This window comes from Gnatocerus cornutus, unplaced genomic scaffold (assembly GCF_029298725.1).
Source record: "Gnatocerus cornutus isolate USDA-ARS CGAHR unplaced genomic scaffold, icGnaCorn1.1 ctg00000023.1, whole genome shotgun sequence".
Lineage (NCBI taxonomy): Eukaryota > Metazoa > Arthropoda > Insecta > Coleoptera > Tenebrionidae > Gnatocerus > Gnatocerus cornutus.
Genome location: NW_028275375.1, coordinates 2,533,224 through 2,551,906, shown reverse-complemented (window position 1 = coordinate 2,551,906; position 18,683 = coordinate 2,533,224). Strand labels below are relative to the sequence as shown.

At 33.7% G+C, this 18,683-nt stretch overlaps 1 protein-coding gene across 4 annotated transcripts in view; it reads right to left on the bottom strand.

The window, feature by feature from the left end:
- LOC148166346 (uncharacterized) overlaps positions 1–18,683 on the bottom strand; it is a 120,530-nt gene that overhangs the window by 46,246 nt on the left and 55,601 nt on the right. The window contains exon 1 of one of the 4 annotated variants that reach the window (XM_088048841.1): positions 3,076–3,390. The exons of the other annotated variants lie outside the window; for them this stretch is intronic. The gene's annotated coding sequence lies outside the window, so the exon portion shown is untranslated. Of the gene's footprint in view, positions 1–3,075; positions 3,391–18,683 lie in introns of those variants that run through there. 4 annotated transcript variants of the gene reach the window in all.

Sequence of the window (18,683 nt, the reverse complement as noted above, 5' to 3'; positions counted from 1 at the left end):
TTGGACGTCCGACACCCACACATGTGCGCCTGCCATTAGTCGAGTGCCTAATCTTGAGTTAAAACAGATGTGCCACTTTGCAGAACAAAGATTGTCTTATTTTCGAAGGAGCACTCAAAGCGGCGTTTGTTGCCGCAAGAATTCGCGATCAAACCACGACTTCCTCTCCACCGGAAATTGATTGTTTTTATCACAACACATTGAGGATGATTCATACGAGTTGCATAACGAAGAACGAAGAGCTGCTGGAAAAGTGAACAACCTTTTGAAATTTCAAACCGGTTCTGCAATTACCATAACAATTGTCCCCTCGGACTCGCATCTAGAAAACAACCTGTTAATTGTGTAATTACGGAGCCAAAACGGCGGAATTTCGATCATCTGCTCCAATTATGGGCACAAAGAACCATTTCGCGAAATAAATTTATCGTCATATTAAAAGGTTTTAATTATCCCGCTGGAAAGAAACGCTCTGATAAAAGTTTTCGTTAAATTCACGTAATTAATTTAATTGATAATGGCGGAGGAACTTGTTAGCTAATGTGTGCTAGACAAGAAAAACGAGAAAATGCCACGCTAATTTGTTTAATTGAATCGATCGGGAAAACTTTCGAGATGGCGCCCTGTAATTGATTACCTATTTGCTCGTCTAATGAGGATGCTTTTTTCAAATTTTCTACGACTAATTGCAACAGTGTAGTTCTTTGGCTCCACCTGATCGCTTATTTTCTTATTATGACTGGCCACTGGATAAATAAACAACCATCCGCGAATATAACGATCCGATTTATGATAAACGTTCCCTGTTTGCATAAACAGACTACAGAGAATCATTGTGCGAAAACTGAACCTAGTTTATCGCACAGAGCCATCTTTCAATGTTTTTGTTCTTTCAAATCGCAAAAAAAAAGGTGGTCACAGAACATTACCGTCCCTCCTTTCACCACTGTTTTGATAAATAAATCATTTTATTACGACTCGCACCTTCCCAGAAGTTCGTTTTCTGGAATATCGTCATGTTCATTAACTCCAAATAATGCAATTTTATCTCAACGCACGGTATGTAATTCGGTATTTTCTAATTATAACCAGCACGACGTTTCACACGACTTTTTTCCCTTGTAAACGCACTGATTTATGATGAAATCCGAACAATACTAATTTGAATACAGTCAAGCCTCGATCAAACGTCTAAATCCGGAACACTTATCAATATGCAGATGAGATTCAATTAATTTAGTTGGAGCCGTATTCCTCGGAATGTAAATACTTTCATTTCAATTTAATTTAATTAGCACTTATGGTGATGTCGTGATCTGAAGATACACAGAATTAGGAAAGAAACGTTACGTGCTTTGTTTTGTAATAAAAGAGACGATTAGTGTCGTTCCGTTTCGCCTTGTAATTAATTTATGAACAATTGCAGATATTGTATCTTTGGAGTTATCAGGGAATGAAAATGTTATGGACCACAGTTGTTTGGTGTTACATAAGCCAAGACGCAGTTTATCGGAATTGTTTACGTGATAGTACCTAGAATATTGAATTTAATGTCTTTCCATTGTCTGGGTATGAATAGGCTTTTCAGAATAGTAATTATTTGTTTTCAAATAATAAATTGACCGCCCGGCGTCGGGGGCCCATGAAAAATTGTTTGGGAATACTGGGAACTTTCTGGGTTTGTTGGTAAATGCTCGCTGCGCTCGCCTTACGCTATACGCCGTATTTTGGTTTTTCACCGTTTTCTAGGTAATTTTAGTCTTTGTTCCCAACTTTTAATGTTTTATGCTCTTTTTCCTGTTTTATTGTTCTTCTCTTAACAATTTAATCGCAAAAGTTTACAATTTCAGCTTGAAAAATCTTGAGAAAAATAAAAGATCCAAACCTCTTTTAATGTTTTATGCTCTTTCCTGTTTTATTATTCTTCTCTTAACAATTTAGTGGCAAAAAGTTTACATTTTCGGCTTGAAAAATCTTAATAAATTAGAAGATCCAAACCTCGGCTACGCCTCGGAAAGCTGGAAATCGCTTATTTTGTGATTAGTATAAAACTCAAAATTACATTATTAATTGTGGATAAAATAGTATACAAACCGAGGCGTAGCCGAGGTATACTGGATCAAAGTATGTACCTATCGAAAAAATATAAAAAAAAATATTCACAATCATGGCTAAAACTTTAGGTAAAAACAGGCTCTTCTTCCAAGTTTCTAGAGTCTAAAGGTCCGGTTTACACAATCCAAATTCTCTTTAAATACTTAACGCCACGTTAAAGTGCCATGTGACTGCATTTCCGCCAATCAAATGCCAGCAATCCTCACATTAGATGCAAGAATTACATCATTTCAATGAAATTGTTGTGTAAACCGGACCTAAGAACTGAAAAAATAAAATTGCAAACCTTGGCTACGCCTCGATTTTAGTTTGTATACAATTTTATTCACGATAATGGCCAAAACTGGTTCATGTTTCAAGATTCTAGAAACTAAAAGAACTGAAAATTTTGAAAAAAGTAAATTATAATGTCTAGAAATTGGAAATGGGTTTTCAAAATACTGTCTAATAATATCTAATTACTCAATTCCCAGGTCCAAGAGTTTGAATAGTGCAATTTTAATCAGAATTTTGACTTAAACCTACTCTCAAATTCCCAGAATTTAAGATCAAATTTAATTTAATTGTAAAATTTTGCAGGTTCGTCTGGAATTTTCTCCGGAATTTTATTTAGAGTCCTTTTTGATTTCGAGGATTTCCCAAGATTCTGCACTTTTCTACACGTATTGTGAGTACGCAAAAGTCCCTTTTTTAAGCCGCAGGTTCAACAATTTTACATTGTTTGTCTTCCGTTAGAGGTAATTTCATTTTAATAGTCAAATTGATATAAATTACGACCCTATAAAGTGTTTGAGAATTTAGTGTCGACAAGCGCCCATTATGGGTTATAACTTGGATAATAACAATCCTAATCAAACACCTGAAAATCGTTTAGTAATGAAGCGAATTGTACATTTCCAAATAAAAAGTGGGCTGTGGGGGTTGGTGGTCCGGCGCCGTCATCAGCATGCATGGACTCACCTGAGGTGCGCCAGGAGCCCGCGATCAGCACATGGCGGCAGATTCGCCTGGGAGCGAACCTCTTGTAACGGTGCAGCAGCCACCGTGTTGCCGTCGACTGTCCGCAGCACTGCACAAAGCGAAGGCGGATGCGCGCCCCGTCGCCGTCCCTATGCGCACCCCCTCGCACCTATTGTTTGCTGTTGTTGGATTGGCCGGGCGGTGCACCTGCTCGGCCTCGCCGCCGGCTATTGTCACACACACACTGTCCTAACCTCACTGTTGCGGATGACCGATAGCGCGTAAGCGTGCGTATGCACTGCGTTCCAAGATGCGTCTGGCGATCTTCGTGCGCTAGCCAGCGCCCCACCAGCACAGCACCGCCTCCGCCCCTCCTTCGGAGCCCACGTGTGCGGCCCGCCTACCGCGCGAATTGTTAGGGCTCGCGACCCGGCCAGCTCGAGACGCGGCGACGATTGCGGATTCGCATTGTTGTCGCTGCGAGGCGGGGCGATGGATGGGACTCCCACAAGACAATGATGTGATAATAGGGACGCGGTTACGTCAGAGACGGACAATGCGCCAATCGCCACACACCGACTTTACTTAAGTCCACTGTTACGACACCCCTTAATTAAAGTGGCAAAATATGCCGGTCAAAAGATTTTAAGACAAAGTTTCCGCATGCTTCGTCCTCTCCGCTTCCTCATAGCGCGCCACTTTTTCAATTAACAAATTGCCCATATTAATGGTTCTGTTGGTTTAACAGTTAATTCCATCAAAATTGATTGCTATCGGCACGAAAAGTACTGATTTATCCGTTTGTTCGACACTTCCCTCCTAAAAAAACCTGCTCGTATTAATTACTTTCGCACTCTCGGAATAATTCCGTGACACGAACATCGAAACGATTTTGGGCGCTTTCTAGAATGTAAAAAATCCATCTGATCGGTCGTTTTATTATTGAAACATCAGTTGCGAAAACGAAAGGAGGAAGATAAAGCCGACACGAAAAATGCATTTATAATTTTTCTTCTCGCATGGATTAGCGCGACAGTGAGCAAACGTCGGAGCGTATCTTTGTGAGAGCTCTGGCAAAGGAATAGGAGCTTCCAAGCGAAAGAGCTCGTTCAGCTGAAGTTTCAGTTTTTGTGTTGGCAGCCATGTAAAAGGACATCGCCTGAAAGCTTCGCGAGTGTATTAATAACGCTGTTCAAATGAACTTTTATTTTGTTCAAAATTGGAATATTTATGTCACAATAAACCTTTTGCAGGCTGGCGGAGGTAAACAGTTTCTAATTGGATGTGGAGAGAGAATTATGCCATTTTTTCATGGATAAAATCATTCATTAATGGGGACTTTGTAAGAAATTACTGATCGGAACGGCAACTCAAACGACCCACGCGGAATAATTAATTACTTACAACAATAATTAAAATATAAACAACTCGTTATGGACACTATCTCCGATTTGTGATCCTTTTTTTACCATGCTTACCATCAGTCTTTGGAATTTTTAAGTAAGTAGGTAACTATTTTTATATTATACAGTTAGTTTCCACATTTTGTTGAATATAGACTTTAAGGATACGTCAGAATTAAAAATATCTTCGCTATTAGATTCAACTCGGAGATATGTAGATAATCTCCAGCAATACATTTTTAGTTTCAAGACTACCGTTAATTGCTTTTGATAAAAGCAATAAACTTAAAGGTACCTCGAGGCGGTCCATGGATATTATTAGCAAGTTAATAAATTAAATGATACTCGCTTTTATTAACCGGATTTTAAACATTAACACTACAAATAAGGAGAATTGGAAGATACCTATTGTTTGATTCTTTTTCTCAATTCTTGGATTATTCTGTTCTTTCTTGTACTTACTGTCTCTTTGAATCTGAACTAGAATTCTCTGAAGGTTGCTTTCTTCGATTCACTTTGTTTTTTTTAGGATTTTCCGGGATCATTTTAATTATTTCCAGGATTTTCTGGGATTCTATGAATTCTAAAATTTTTGAGACTACCTCAGTTTTAATTTTTCACGATTTTTCAGAGTTTCTCATAATTTTACCAATATTTCCACAATTCTCGACGATTTTCTAGGATTTTGCAGGATTCCAAGGGATTTTTAAGGCTCGTTGGAAACATTTTAGACGTTTGAAGAAAAATTTCAGGATTTGAATACGATTCTGAGATTGTTTGCGATTCTATTAAATTGACTATGATTCTCCAGGATTTTCCAGGATTTTCTAAGTTTCTGGAGTTATCGAGATTTCTCGACAATTTTCAAGGATTCTGCAAAATTTTGCACCATTTCACCAAATTTTCGCAAATGTTCGGTCGATTCTTTAGGTCTTTTTGGGATTTTTTTAAACGTTTTATGAATTTCCAAAATTCTAGATGACTTTAAGATTGTATAAGATTTTATTAAATTGTTGATTATTATCTAGAAACTGTCAAACTTATCTATGATTCTCCATCAGGGCCTTTCAGGATTTTCTAGAATTGCTTGGAGTTATCAGGATCTTTTCAAAATGTTACACCATTTTACGAGATTTTCTTGTAGATTTTCAAAAATTCACAACGACTTGGATTTTTTTTTAATTTTTTAAGAATTGCCAGGAATCGAAATTGTCAAAATTAATTATCCTTAAAGATCATCTGTGATTTTCTAAGATTGTTTGGAGTTATCGAAACCTCTCAAATTTTCGAAGATTAGGCAGAATTGTTGCATTTTCTCTGAATTTTCGGAATTCTCAACGATTTTCTAGGCCCGTTTTGGTGTTTTTTAACGTATTAGGAATTGCCAGGACGACTCTGAGGTTATTTAATATTCTATTAACTTGTTTATTATTATGTGATTCTTCAGGAGTTTCTGAGATTTTGTAAGATTATTTAGAGTTATTGAAACCTTTCCTGAATTTTCGACAATTTCCTTGACTTTTGCGCTATTTCTCGAGAATACCTGCAAATTTTTTTGGCTTTTTTGACATGTTTTTAACGTTTTAGAAATTGCCACGATTCTATTCGATTCTGAGATTGTTTAGGATTCTACTAAATTGTTTAGCATCTCGAAATTGTCAAAATTATTAATGATTCTTCAAAATTTTTTAAGATTTTTCAATCTTGTTTGGATTTGTCTAAACGTTTCCAAAATTTTTGACGATTATTCCGAACTTTGCAGGATTTTACGAGTGCGAATTTTCAGATTTTTTACGATACTGTCGGCCTCTTTAAGAATTTTTTAGATTTTTTAGGATTTGCCAGGATTCTATCTTACAATGTTTATTATTGTTTCGGAATAATTTATTATGTTCTGGGATTGTTTGGAGTTATCTGGACCTCTCCAGGATTTTTAACAATAATCCAGAATTTTGCACCATTTTACGAAATTTCCTGCAAATTTTTATCATTTGAGATTTTTTAAACGTTTTAGAAATTGTCAGAATTCTATCCAACTCTATGATTTTTAGTATTCTATTAAATTGTTTATTATTGCATATCTCCGAATTGTCAAACTTATCAATAATTCTCCAGGATTTTCCGGGATTTTCTTAGATTGTTTGGAGTTATCGAAACCTCTCTCGGATTTTGCAGCGTTTCTCGAGATTTCCTGCTAATTCTCAACGTTTTTTAGGTCTCTTTAGGAATTTTTTAGACTTTTTAGGATTTGCCAGGATTCTGTACGACTCTGTAAATTGGTTATTTATTATCCCGAAATAATTGTCAAAAGTATTTCTTAAAGGATCTCTGGTATTTTCTCAGATTGCTTGGAATTAATATGACTTCTTCAAAATTTTTGATGCTTCTCCGGAATTTTGCCGCGTTTCACGAGATTTCTTGCAAATTCTAAAAACTTTTTTAGCCCTTTTTGTATTTTTTTTAACATTTTAGGAATTGCCAGGATTCGCTGAGATTATTTAAGATTCTATTAGTTATTGTCTATTAACTTCTCAATAATTTTTCAGGATGTTTTGGGACTTTCGAAAATTGTTTAAAGTTATCGACAATCTTCCTGATTTTTCCAGAATTTTCCACGATTTAACTTTATCCCAACTACACTATGAATCCGCACAATTTCAGACGATTTCCTACAATTTTTTCGAATTCCCAAACTGTCAGGATTCTTTAATTTTTGGGTATTTGTTCCTTCTTTGGACTCTCATCCGATCCAAATCCTCCGAAGAAAGTTTCTTCCAGCGGCGATTTTTCTTTAATTTTGCATGCTCATTAGATAAGCAGAATAATCATTTAGCAGACGTTATCAGATAAATTTATATCAATATGAAAGTAAATATTCCAGTCATGCATTCATTGTTTAGCAAACGTTTCACGTCCCGAGATAATTATAAGTTTATAATAAATTAATCTTACATGATATTCGTGTTGAAAATCTGATAAGTACATAATAATTAATGTGAAATTACTCGACTCCTAAGCGTCGCCTATAATTTTATACGTAATTTAATTTTTCTACTACTTTGAACTGTTTATCACTGTCATTGAATAAAGGCAAGGATTAGTAAGATTTCTTTATGGTTTCTATGAATCTGACATTGAGCGGTTTTATGATAATTGCCAATGAAAAGTCGAAGGAAATTTGGCGGTGCAAATTTGCAAGTTTCGCTTTCCGTGAAAAAATTGGCGTATCTCGCAGGATAAATGTGGGGGATGATCAGTGATCGAGTTAGTCGAACCCCGAATCCCGTTCGTCGTTAAACTCGTATCAAGATATTCAGGTACATAATCCGTGAACACGTTTTAGCAGTGACGCAACCCTTCATGTGAATTTCATGAGATTTAATGCACCGCCATATAATTGGGTTACCGTTCCGTGCTCATCCGTCCTCGTCTCCGAGGAGCCAACAAGTTAGTAAGCCATTTCCCGGGTCCTATCTTCGGCGCGTCATTTGTTCCGAGTCAAACGGCTTCAAACAGAACCTCATTATAAGTTGCCTGATGTTCATAAAATATACAGGAGGCGGCCGGGGCCGCAACTCGGAATAATTCCATGTTTGTTACACCGTAGGGTACACTAGGATAATGCGGTTAACCAGGCAACCCTTTGGCAATGCTGCCGACGGCATTAGCCCTCGCTCGTTATTGTTTTTTATGTCAATTAACTTGTAATTCGATACCAAAGAGAATACCGGGCTGCTGCTATTACCGGTCTTTAATTCCAAATCCCCAAAGTCGTTCTTCATTTCCGGAAAACGGGGCGACATTTTTAGAAGATCTTCGGCGCGCCTCAACAATTAAAGTAGCGTTAACGAACGTCGACTACAAATTGACATCATCATGAGCGTTTAAGGAAGTAAATTAGACGATTTACCTACTTATGTTAATTCCGTGTAATTAATTAAGCGCCGGAATTGAATTTATGGCGGACTCTTCCATAATGTGCGACGCTGGCTTTCCATTTTTTACCTCCAATCTAATTATAGTTTATAGAATTTTCTGTCGCTGTAATCACCCCGATACGTTCAAACTTGATTAACACCATTAATAAAACAAGTTCATCGAACGGAATTAATAATTAATTATTATCGACGCCGCTATAAGTTACTAGAAATTTATTAATTAAGCCATCAACCGGATTGATCTTAACGCCATTCGAGTTAAACGACGAAGAATAAAATTGAGAGTGAAGATAAGACCTCTTTCTTCATTAAAAATTCCTATAAAAATCGACCACTAAGTCGAGTATTTATTACCGTCGTAAAATACATATTAATAGGCCAGGATAGAAGAAACCTCTTCACATTATTATTAAAAATTAGGTTTATTCCTGCTATTGACAAGAATAGATAAAAGCTTTGCTCGCTTTCTTAATGGATCATGATGCTGCTTTGTGAAGCTGCAAGATAGGAAGCATTAAAATCTACAGCACTTTGCATTTACATTTTTCTTACGCAAGATTTGCACTGGATCGATCTAAACTTCGTTTTTCTTGTAGAGGATTCTTCTTCCAACGAAAATTTACGCGTAGCCGAGGTTTTATTTTGAAAAATTTTGGAAAAATTCAATTATGTTGAAAATTCAACTTAAAGCAGGTTTGGTTGACAAAAGCTAAATTAAATCTTACCTGACGTCATGTTAAAGTGACATATGACTGCTTTTCCGCCAATCAAACGTCAACAATTGTTTTTAGAATTTAAAAAAATAATATTTTAACTTTCTCGAAACTAAAACTTCGAAGGAATTAGAAAAAAAATATAAATTCTAGGAAGTGGAAAATGGCTTATTTTGTGATTAGAATAAAACTGATTTTTTTTTATTGTAAATAAAATAGTATAGGTACAAACCGAGGCGTAGCCGAGGTTTACTGGTTAAACTTTTTTTGAAAAAATTGCCGAAAGCTCAACTTTCAAACAGAATCATCTTCCAACTTTCTAGTCTAAAGTCCGGTTTACACAAGCTAAATTAAATCGTACCTTTACGCCACGTTAAAATGACATGTGACTGCTTTTCCGCCAATCAAATGCCATCAATCGTCAGATTAACTTCAATTACTTAAATTATTGTGTAAACCGGTTTAAAGATCAAAAAATTTGGAACTAAAAAATATTTGCTTGTAACGCTCGCTTCGCTCGCTTCTCGCTATACTTTAAATTTTAGTTCTTCACCGTTTTCTCGATTATTTTAATTTTCGTTTCACTTTTAATACAAACTAAAAAATAAAAGAATTTTGAAAAAAATAATTAAAAATTTTAAACAGTTGGGAATGTGTTATTTTGAGATCAATAAAAAACTAAAAAAAAATTGTAAATAAAATAGTAATCTAAAAATAGTGGCTAACCCATGATTAGTAGGTCAAAATTTCTTGATATTTTTAATATTTAACTAAAACTAATGTAAATAAAGTAAATTTAAGTAAAATTGTGAACTATTTTGCTGTTTTTTTTTAATTATTATTGAAAATATAAAAATCTTTTTGAATTAGTGAAAATTACGTCTTTTTTTCGGATTAAAGAGGTAAAAATAAAATTTTAGATTAGCGGTCAGATTAAAGAGGTGCTCCTATCACTTTCAAAATACTTTTTATTTTAGACGTTAAAAATTTGTTGGAAAATGAGTCGTAATTGAATATTTTGAACGTTTAATAACGTCAGGAATTTAAAATATATTAAAAGTTCGGATAGTATTTCGGATAAAAATGACATTTAGAATTTGAGATTAATAAAAATTTCGAAATTGACATTTTTAAATCTAAATCTGTATTAGAGTCAATATGGGCAAATGTGGATAAAATAGAAAATAGTAATTTACCCTTTTAAATTCTGCTGATTTGTAAATGGGAATTCGGTGCAGGAAAAAGTAAGTACCTATACGTATAATCGATTGTTTTGAAAAGTCTCTTGTAGAATGCATGCCTCGCTCTTGTTAGTCTAAAGAGGAAATAGTTTTCTTTGATCCGCGTTTAGTAAGAAAACGAGCTGTAATGATCTATACCGAGAAACAGACATGTGTTATCATGAAAGCATGTGAAAAATCTGGTTTCTTCAAACATGCATAACAATTTCCAAGCCATACCTTCTAATTCCAACCACTCCCATCTCTCCCCTGTTCAATTTTCGTCAAGTCGTCTCTTTGTCAGCTCGATCTCGCCGCATTCTTCGGGGGACACCTGAGTTCATTTTATGCAGCAATATTCTTATTTTATTCGAGTTTTATGGTATTTTATGGACATCGTTGCGAAACGGCACCACCGAGTTATGTCGACAATAAAGGAACAAGAAGTTTAGTGTATTTGTCCGCTTCGTATATAAAATGTATGGAATAATTTATTTGAGCCGCGTCGAGCACATATTCGCGCAGATCTAAAGAGAACAACACGACGCCACGCGGGGTGGGGACGGGGGCGGCATGCACCGGCCGCCTGGGATGTATGAATAGCCCCGTGGTGTTCCAGCAGGAGGCTAAATCGGTCGCGCGATGTTCATTCATAATCTTGATGCACCCGGAAGGGACACCTTGCCAAAGTTCATTCACAGAATCGGAAAGTGCGGCCGAATTCTTTGGATATTCTTGGAGCGAGCATCCGGCACGGGAACCTGGAGGTTTTCACCTGCTGGACGCTTTCGGATTCCTGCTATCGGTCGGGATTTTCGATCGCCATTCCCTCTAATTCCGGCTTTCTATTCCGCAACATGCGCCTGTAAGTCTCGTTTTGAAAAGACGTGGTAATTGAAACTGCTTTCTTGCGACGATGATGGGACAGCCGCGTTTGTTTGTGACGCCAGTTGTTACACACAAGGCCCTGTTTTTAATCTCCCCATTCAAATTATAAAAGCTATTATGTAGAGCTAGACTGGGGCCTATTGTGCGCCCTCTTAAAGTAGATAAGAATGAGTTTTTTTAAAGACGTGTCCGCGCGATCGAGCGAGCTTTTCACTCATTAGAAAAGCAATTCGAAACTGAAAGGACCGTGTTATCGAAGCACTAAATTTAAACATGTGAAGACAGGATGTGCGGTATGTACAACGGAACTAGTGTAATGTTAAACTGGCGACATTCTTAAGAATTGTCACCGCGGCCAAGTCGTTAATTTAATTATGTCGTTACAACACCTTTGCAATAATAATAATTATCAGCAAAGCATGACGACCAACAAATTATTACACTCATGGGTAGCCAGGCATATCAAGTAATTGTTTACAATATTGCCCGTATCTTTCCTTTGATCTGCGTGGGCGCCCCATTTAAAATATCGCGGATATTAAATCTCGTATAAAGACATTCGGAGGAAGATATCGGTCGTCCTGCATAGGCCACGGTGCTTAATTTCCTGTTTATCGCAAACACTAATTGGTAGTTTACGTTGCAAGATGATTGCTTATTTTCTTGGCCGAGTCGACGATGAAAAAAAGTGTAAAATCTATCGGTGAAGAGGAATGCACGCTCTGTAGTCCACTTGGAAACTGGTAATGCACGCTCGCCTCACGAACACTGTGTAATTCAAGCCATTCTGTATAATTTGTCTCTTATCGTGTAATTGTTTGAATAATTCATACTAATGGCTCAAACTAGCTGATTTATTGGCGTGTGCACAAGAAGCCATTTTTGGCGCAGCTCAGTTTTCTGCATCTCGTCCGAAAAAAGCGCTTGGCAGTAATTTTCGATGTCTCAACTAAAATTCGTAATTTTGGTAATTTTTATGCTACAGCTACCAAATTTGGGGAAATTACTATCTTTGGATCGTGTATTAACTCCACCAAATTTCAAGAACATAAGCAAAAGAGTCAAATTTTAGAAATTTTTATTTTAAAGGGGAAGCAAAAATTTTCGATATCTTCAAATAAAATTCGTAATTTTGGTAGTTTTTATACTACAGCTACCAAATTTGGGGAAGTTACTATTTTTGAGTCGTGTACTAACTTCACTAAATTTCAAATACATAAAGCAAAAGACTCAAATTTAAAAAAAAATTATTTTAAAGAGGAAGCAAAAATTTTCGATATCCTCAACTAAAATTCGGAATTTTGGTAATTTTAGTGCTACAGCTACAAAATTTGAGGAAGTTACTATTTTTGAGTCGTGTATTGACTATACCAAATTTCAAAAACATAAAGCAAATGACTCAAATTTTAGAAATTTTTATTTTAAAGGAGTAGCGAAAATTTTTTATGTTTTCAACTAAAATTCGTAATTTTGGTAATTTTTATGGTACAGCTATGAAATTTGGGGAAATTACTATCTTTGGATCGTGTATTAACTCCACCAAATTTCAAAAACATAAGCAAAAAAGTCAAATTTTAGAAATTTTTATTTTAAAGAGTAAGCAAAAATTTTCGATATCCTCAACTAAAATTCGTAATTTTGGTAATTTTCATGGTTCAGCTACGAAATTTAGAGAAATTACTATTTTTGGGTCGTGTATTAACTCCACCAAATTTCAAAAACATAAAGCAAAAGAGTCAAATTTTAGAAATTTATATTTTAAAGGAGAAGCAAAAATTTTCGATATCTTCAATTAAAATTCGAAATTTTGTTAATTTTTATGCTACATCTACGAAATTTGGGTAGGTTACTATTTTTAAGTCGTGTATTAACTCTACCAAATTTCAAAAACATAAAGCAAAAAAGTCTAATTTTAGAAATTTTTATTTGAAAGGGGAAGTAAACATTTTCGGTATCTTCAAATAAAATTTGTAATTTTCATGCTACAGCTACCAAATTTGGGGAAGTTACTATTTTTGAGTCGTGTACTAACTCCACCAAATTTCAAAAACATGAAACAAAAGACTCAAATTTAAATTTTTTTTTTTAATGAGTAAGCAAAAATTTTCGATATTTCAACTAAAATTCGTAATTTTGGTAATTTTCATAGTACAGCTACGAAATTTGAGGAAATTACTATCTTTGGGTCGTGTATTAACTCCACCAAATTTCAAAAACATAAAGCAAAAGAGTCAAATTTTAGAAATTTTTTTTTTAAAGAGGAGGCAAAAATTTGCGATATCCTCATCTAAAATTCGGAATTTTGCTAATTTTAGTGCTACAGCTACAAAATTTGAGGAAGTTACTATTTTTGAGTCGTGTATTGACTCTACCATTTTTCAAAAACATAAAGCAAATGACCCAAATTTTAGAAATTTTTATTTTAAAGGAGGAGCGAAAATTTTTGATGTTTTCAACTAAAATTCGTAATTTTGGTAATTTTTATGCTACAGCTACCAAATTTGGGGAAATTACTATCTTTGGATCGTGTATTAACTCCACCAAATTTCAAGAACATAAGCAAAAGAGTCAAATTTTAGAAATTTTTATTTTAAAGGGGAAGCAAAAATTTTCGATATTTTCAAATAAAATTCGTAATTTTGGTAGTTTTTATACTACAGCTACCAAATTTGGGGAAGTTACTATTTTTGAGTTGTGTACTAACTTCACTAAATTTCAAATACATAAAGCAAAAGACTCAAATTTAAAAAAAAATTATTTTAAAGAGGAAGCAAAAATTTTCGATATCCTCAACTATAATTCGGAATTTTGGTAATTTTAGTGCTACAGCTACAAAATTTGAGGAAGTTACTATTTTTGAGTCGTGTATTGACTATACCAAATTTCAAAAACATAAAGCAAATGACTCAAATTTTAGAAATTTTTATTTTAAAGGAGTAGCGAAAATTTTTTATGTTTTCAACTAAAATTCGTAATTTTGGTAATTTTTATGGTACAGCTATGAAATTTGGGGAAATTACTATCTTTGGATCGTGTATTAACTCCACCAAATTTCAAAAACATAAGCAAAAAAGTCAAATTTTAGAAATTTTTATTTTAAAGAGTAAGCAAAAATTTTCGATATCCTCAACTAAAATTCGTAATTTTGGTAATTTTCATGGTTCAGCTACGAAATTTAGAGAAATTACTATTTTTGGGTCGTGTATTAACTCCACCAAATTTCAAAAACATAAAGCAAAAGAGTCAAATTTTAGAAATTTATATTTTAAAGGAGAAGCAAAAATTTTCGATATCTTCAATTAAAATTCGAAATTTTGTTAATTTTTATGCTACATCTACGAAATTTGGGTAGGTTACTATTTTTAAGTCGTGTATTAACTCTACCAAATTTCAAAAACATAAAGCAAAAAAGTCTAATTTTAGAAATTTTTATTTGAAAGGGGAAGTAAACATTTTCGGTATCTTCAAATAAAATTTGTAATTTTCATGCTACAGCTACCAAATTTGGGGAAGTTACTATTTTTGAGTCGTGTACTAACTCCACCAAATTTCAAAAACATGAAACAAAAGACTCAAATTTAAATTTTTTTTTTTAATGAGTAAGCAAAAATTTTCGATATTTCAACTAAAATTCGTAATTTTGGTAATTTTCATAGTACAGTTACGAAATTTGAGGAAATTACTATCTTTGGGTCGTGTATTAACTCCACCAAATTTCAAAAACATAAAGCAAAAGAGTCAAATTTTAGAAATTTTTTTTTTTAAAGAGGAGGCAAAAATTTTCGATATCCTCAACTAAAATTCGGAATTTTGCTAATTTTAGTGCAACAGCTACAAAATTTGAGGAAGTTACTATTTTTGAGTCGTGTATTGACTCTACCATTTTTCAAAAACATAAAGCAAATGACTCAAATTTTAGAAATTTTTATTTTAAAGGAGAAGCGAAAATTTTTGATGTTTTCAACTAAAATTCGTAATTTTGGTAATTTTTATGGTACAGCTATGACATTTTGGGAAATTACTATCTTTGGATCGTGTATTAACTCCACCAAATTTCAAAAACATAAAGCAAATGAGTCAAATTTTAGAAATTTTTATTTTAAAGGGGAAGCAAAAATTTTCGATGTTTTCAACTCAATTTCATAATTTTGGTAATTTTCATAGTACAACTACGAAATTTGAGGAAATTACTATCTTTGGGTCGTGTATTAACTCTACCAAATTTCAAAAGCATAAAGCAAAAGACTCAAATTTTAAAAATTTTTATTTGAAAGAGAAGCAAAAATTTTCGGCGTGTGCACAACAAGCCATTTTTGGCGCAGCTCAGTTTTCTGCATCTCGTCTTAAAAAACGCGTGTGGGTGCCATTGAGACAGGAAGTTATGAATGGGCCGCCTGGCACAACTATTCCCGGATTTAGCAACAGGATTGATGTCTCCCGTGTCCTATTTTCATTGTTTTGTTTGAATGCGATGCATATTTTCGTGTCGGTTAAAAATACCGGCGAAAAAACATGAGCAGTGAAATTCCTGCAGGTGACCCCTGAGGCTGATTAAGAATTGCGTTTAATTAGCGTCGTTGACAATCAGCGGTACCAAAATAGACCACCACTTCCTGCAGGCTGCCTGCCAACACTGACAATGGAAATCCCCACGTGTGCCTGGAAATAACCGAACAATGAAGAGACCGCTTCTGGGATGTTAATTGCTGATCGGACACTTTGACGGACTGCCAAAGAGTCCATCAATCAGTGAGGAATGCGGCGGGTACAAACCACTCGACAAATCTATGCGCTTGTCCGCGACCTGGCTTAAGTGACATGTCAACGGGGTAAATTCTTCGGATGTTGCGAAATTCGCGGCCAAGAGGCTGATATTTCTGGAATTAATGCAACGGTCGTGTATTAACGAGGCAGAGGCACGCAACTTGCCAGTAAAGAGTGTAGCAATTGAGGTTGGTAACATGTAATTTCCGGCAGTTACACTGTGTCCAATTTATACCGGCGCCTCCTAGCGGCTAATGGACTTCTTCGGCGATCGACAAGAACTTACACCTTTTTTCAACGTTAACACTCCGTTTTCGCACTGATAACTTCATCAAAACGGTTTTCAATTCATCGGCTTGGTGCAGCGATGTTGTTTGTTACACAAAAACAATATTACATTTTTTATTGTGAATAAAGGTTTGTTTATTTATTATATCAAAGTAGGAACCTACAGACATTTTTGGACATGTTTTATTCACATTTATGGCGGGAACGAAGTTTGGATTTTTATTTCTTATTTTTTTTAACGTTGCAAAATTAACCATTACAATCTCTAATCCTGATTTTGGTGCATTATATTTTTTTTATTTTCAAAATAATATACTTAAACTTTAAATTTTCACTGTGTAGAATATTGAAGACTAAAACTTTGGAATTTTTATTTTAAAGAGGAAGAAAAATTTTTGAAATCCTCAACTAAAATTCGTAATTTTGGTAATTTTAGTGCTACAGCTACAAAAATGGAAGAAGTTACTATTTTTGAGCCGCGTAGTAAGTCTACAAAATTTCAAAAACATAAAGCAAAAAACTCAAATTTTAGAAATTTTTATTTTGAAGAGAAAGCTAAAACTTTCGATATCCTCAACTAAAATTCGTAATTTTGTTAATTTTTATGCTACAGCTACGAAATTTGGGGAAGTTACTATTTATAAGTTGTGTATTAACTATACCAAATTTCAAAAAGAAAAAGCTTATGGCTCAAATTTTAGAAATTTTCATTTTAAAGAAGAAGCAAACATTTTTGATATCCTCAATAAAAATTTGTAATATTGTTAATTTTTATGCTACAACTACGAAATTTGGGGAAGTTACTATTTTTGAGTGAGTTGTGTATTAACTCTACCAAATTTTAAAAAGATTAAACAAAAAACTCAAATTTTAGAAATTTTCATTTTAAAGAGCAAGACAAATTTTTGGAATCTGCAACTAAAATTTGTAATTTTAGTAATTTTAGTGATACAGCTACGAAATTTGGGGAAGTTACTATCTTTGAGACGTGTATTAACTCTACTAAATTTCAAAAACATAAAGCAAAAGACTCAAATTTGAGAAACTTTTATTTTAAAAGGGTAGCAAAATTTTTCGATATCCTAAACTAAAATTCGTAATTTTGGTAATTTTCATGCTATAGCTACAGAATTTGGGGAAGTTACTATCTTTGAGTCGTGTATCAACTCTACCAAATTTGAAAAACATAAAGCAAAAGACTCAAATTTTAGAAATTTTCATTTTAAAAAGCAAGACAAATTTTTGGAATCTGCAACTAAAATTTGTAATTTTAGTAATTTTGGTGCTACAGCTACGAAATTTGGGGAAGTTACTATCTTTGAGACGTGTATTAACTCTACTAAATTTCAAAAATATAAAGCAAAAGACTCAAATTTTAGAAATTTTTATTTTAAAAGGGTAGCAAAATTTTTCGATACTTTTAAAACAAAAATTCGTAATTTTGGTAATTTTCATGCTACAGCTACGAAATTTGGGGAAGTTACTATATTTGAGTCGTGTATTAACTCTACCAAATTTGAAAAACATAAAGCAAAAGACTCAAATTTTAGAAATTTTCATTTTAAAGAGCAAGAAAAATTTTTGGAATCTGCAACTAAAATTTGTAATTTTAGTAATTTTAGTGCTACAGCTACGAAATTTGGGGAAGTTACTATCTTTGAGTCGTGTATCAACTCTACCAAATTTGAAAAACATAAAGCAAAAGACTAAAAAATTTTTATTTTAAAGAGCAAGAAAAATTTTTGGAATCTGCAACTAAAATTTGTAATTTTAGTAATTTTATTGCTACAGCTACGAAATTTGGGGAAGTTACTATCTTTGAGTCGTGTATCAACTCTACCAAATTTGAAAAACATAAAGCAAAAGACTCAAATTTTAGAAATTTTTATTTTAAAGGGGAAGAAACATTTTCGAAATTTTCAACTAAAATTCGTAATTTTGAAAACTTTGGTGCTAAGCTACAAAATTTGAAGAAGTTACTATTTTTAAATCGTGTATTAACCCTACCAAATTTCAAAAACAAGCAAAAAACTCAAATTTTATAAATTTTTATTTTAAAGAGAAAGCAAAAATTTTCGATATCCTAAACTAAAATTCGTAATTTTGTTAATTTTTATGCTACAGATACCAAATTTGGGGAAGTTACTATTTTTAAGTCGTGTATTAACTGTACCAAATTTTAAAAAGATAAAGCAAAAGACTCAAATTTGAGAAATTTTTATTTTAAAGAAGAAGCAAACATTTTCGATATCCACAACAAAAATTCGTAATTTTGGTAATTTTTATGCTACAGCTACGAAATTTGGGGAAGTTACTACTATTTTTGAGTGAGTTGTGTATTAACTCTACCAAATTTTAAAAAGATTAAGCAAAAGACTCAAATTTTAGAAATTT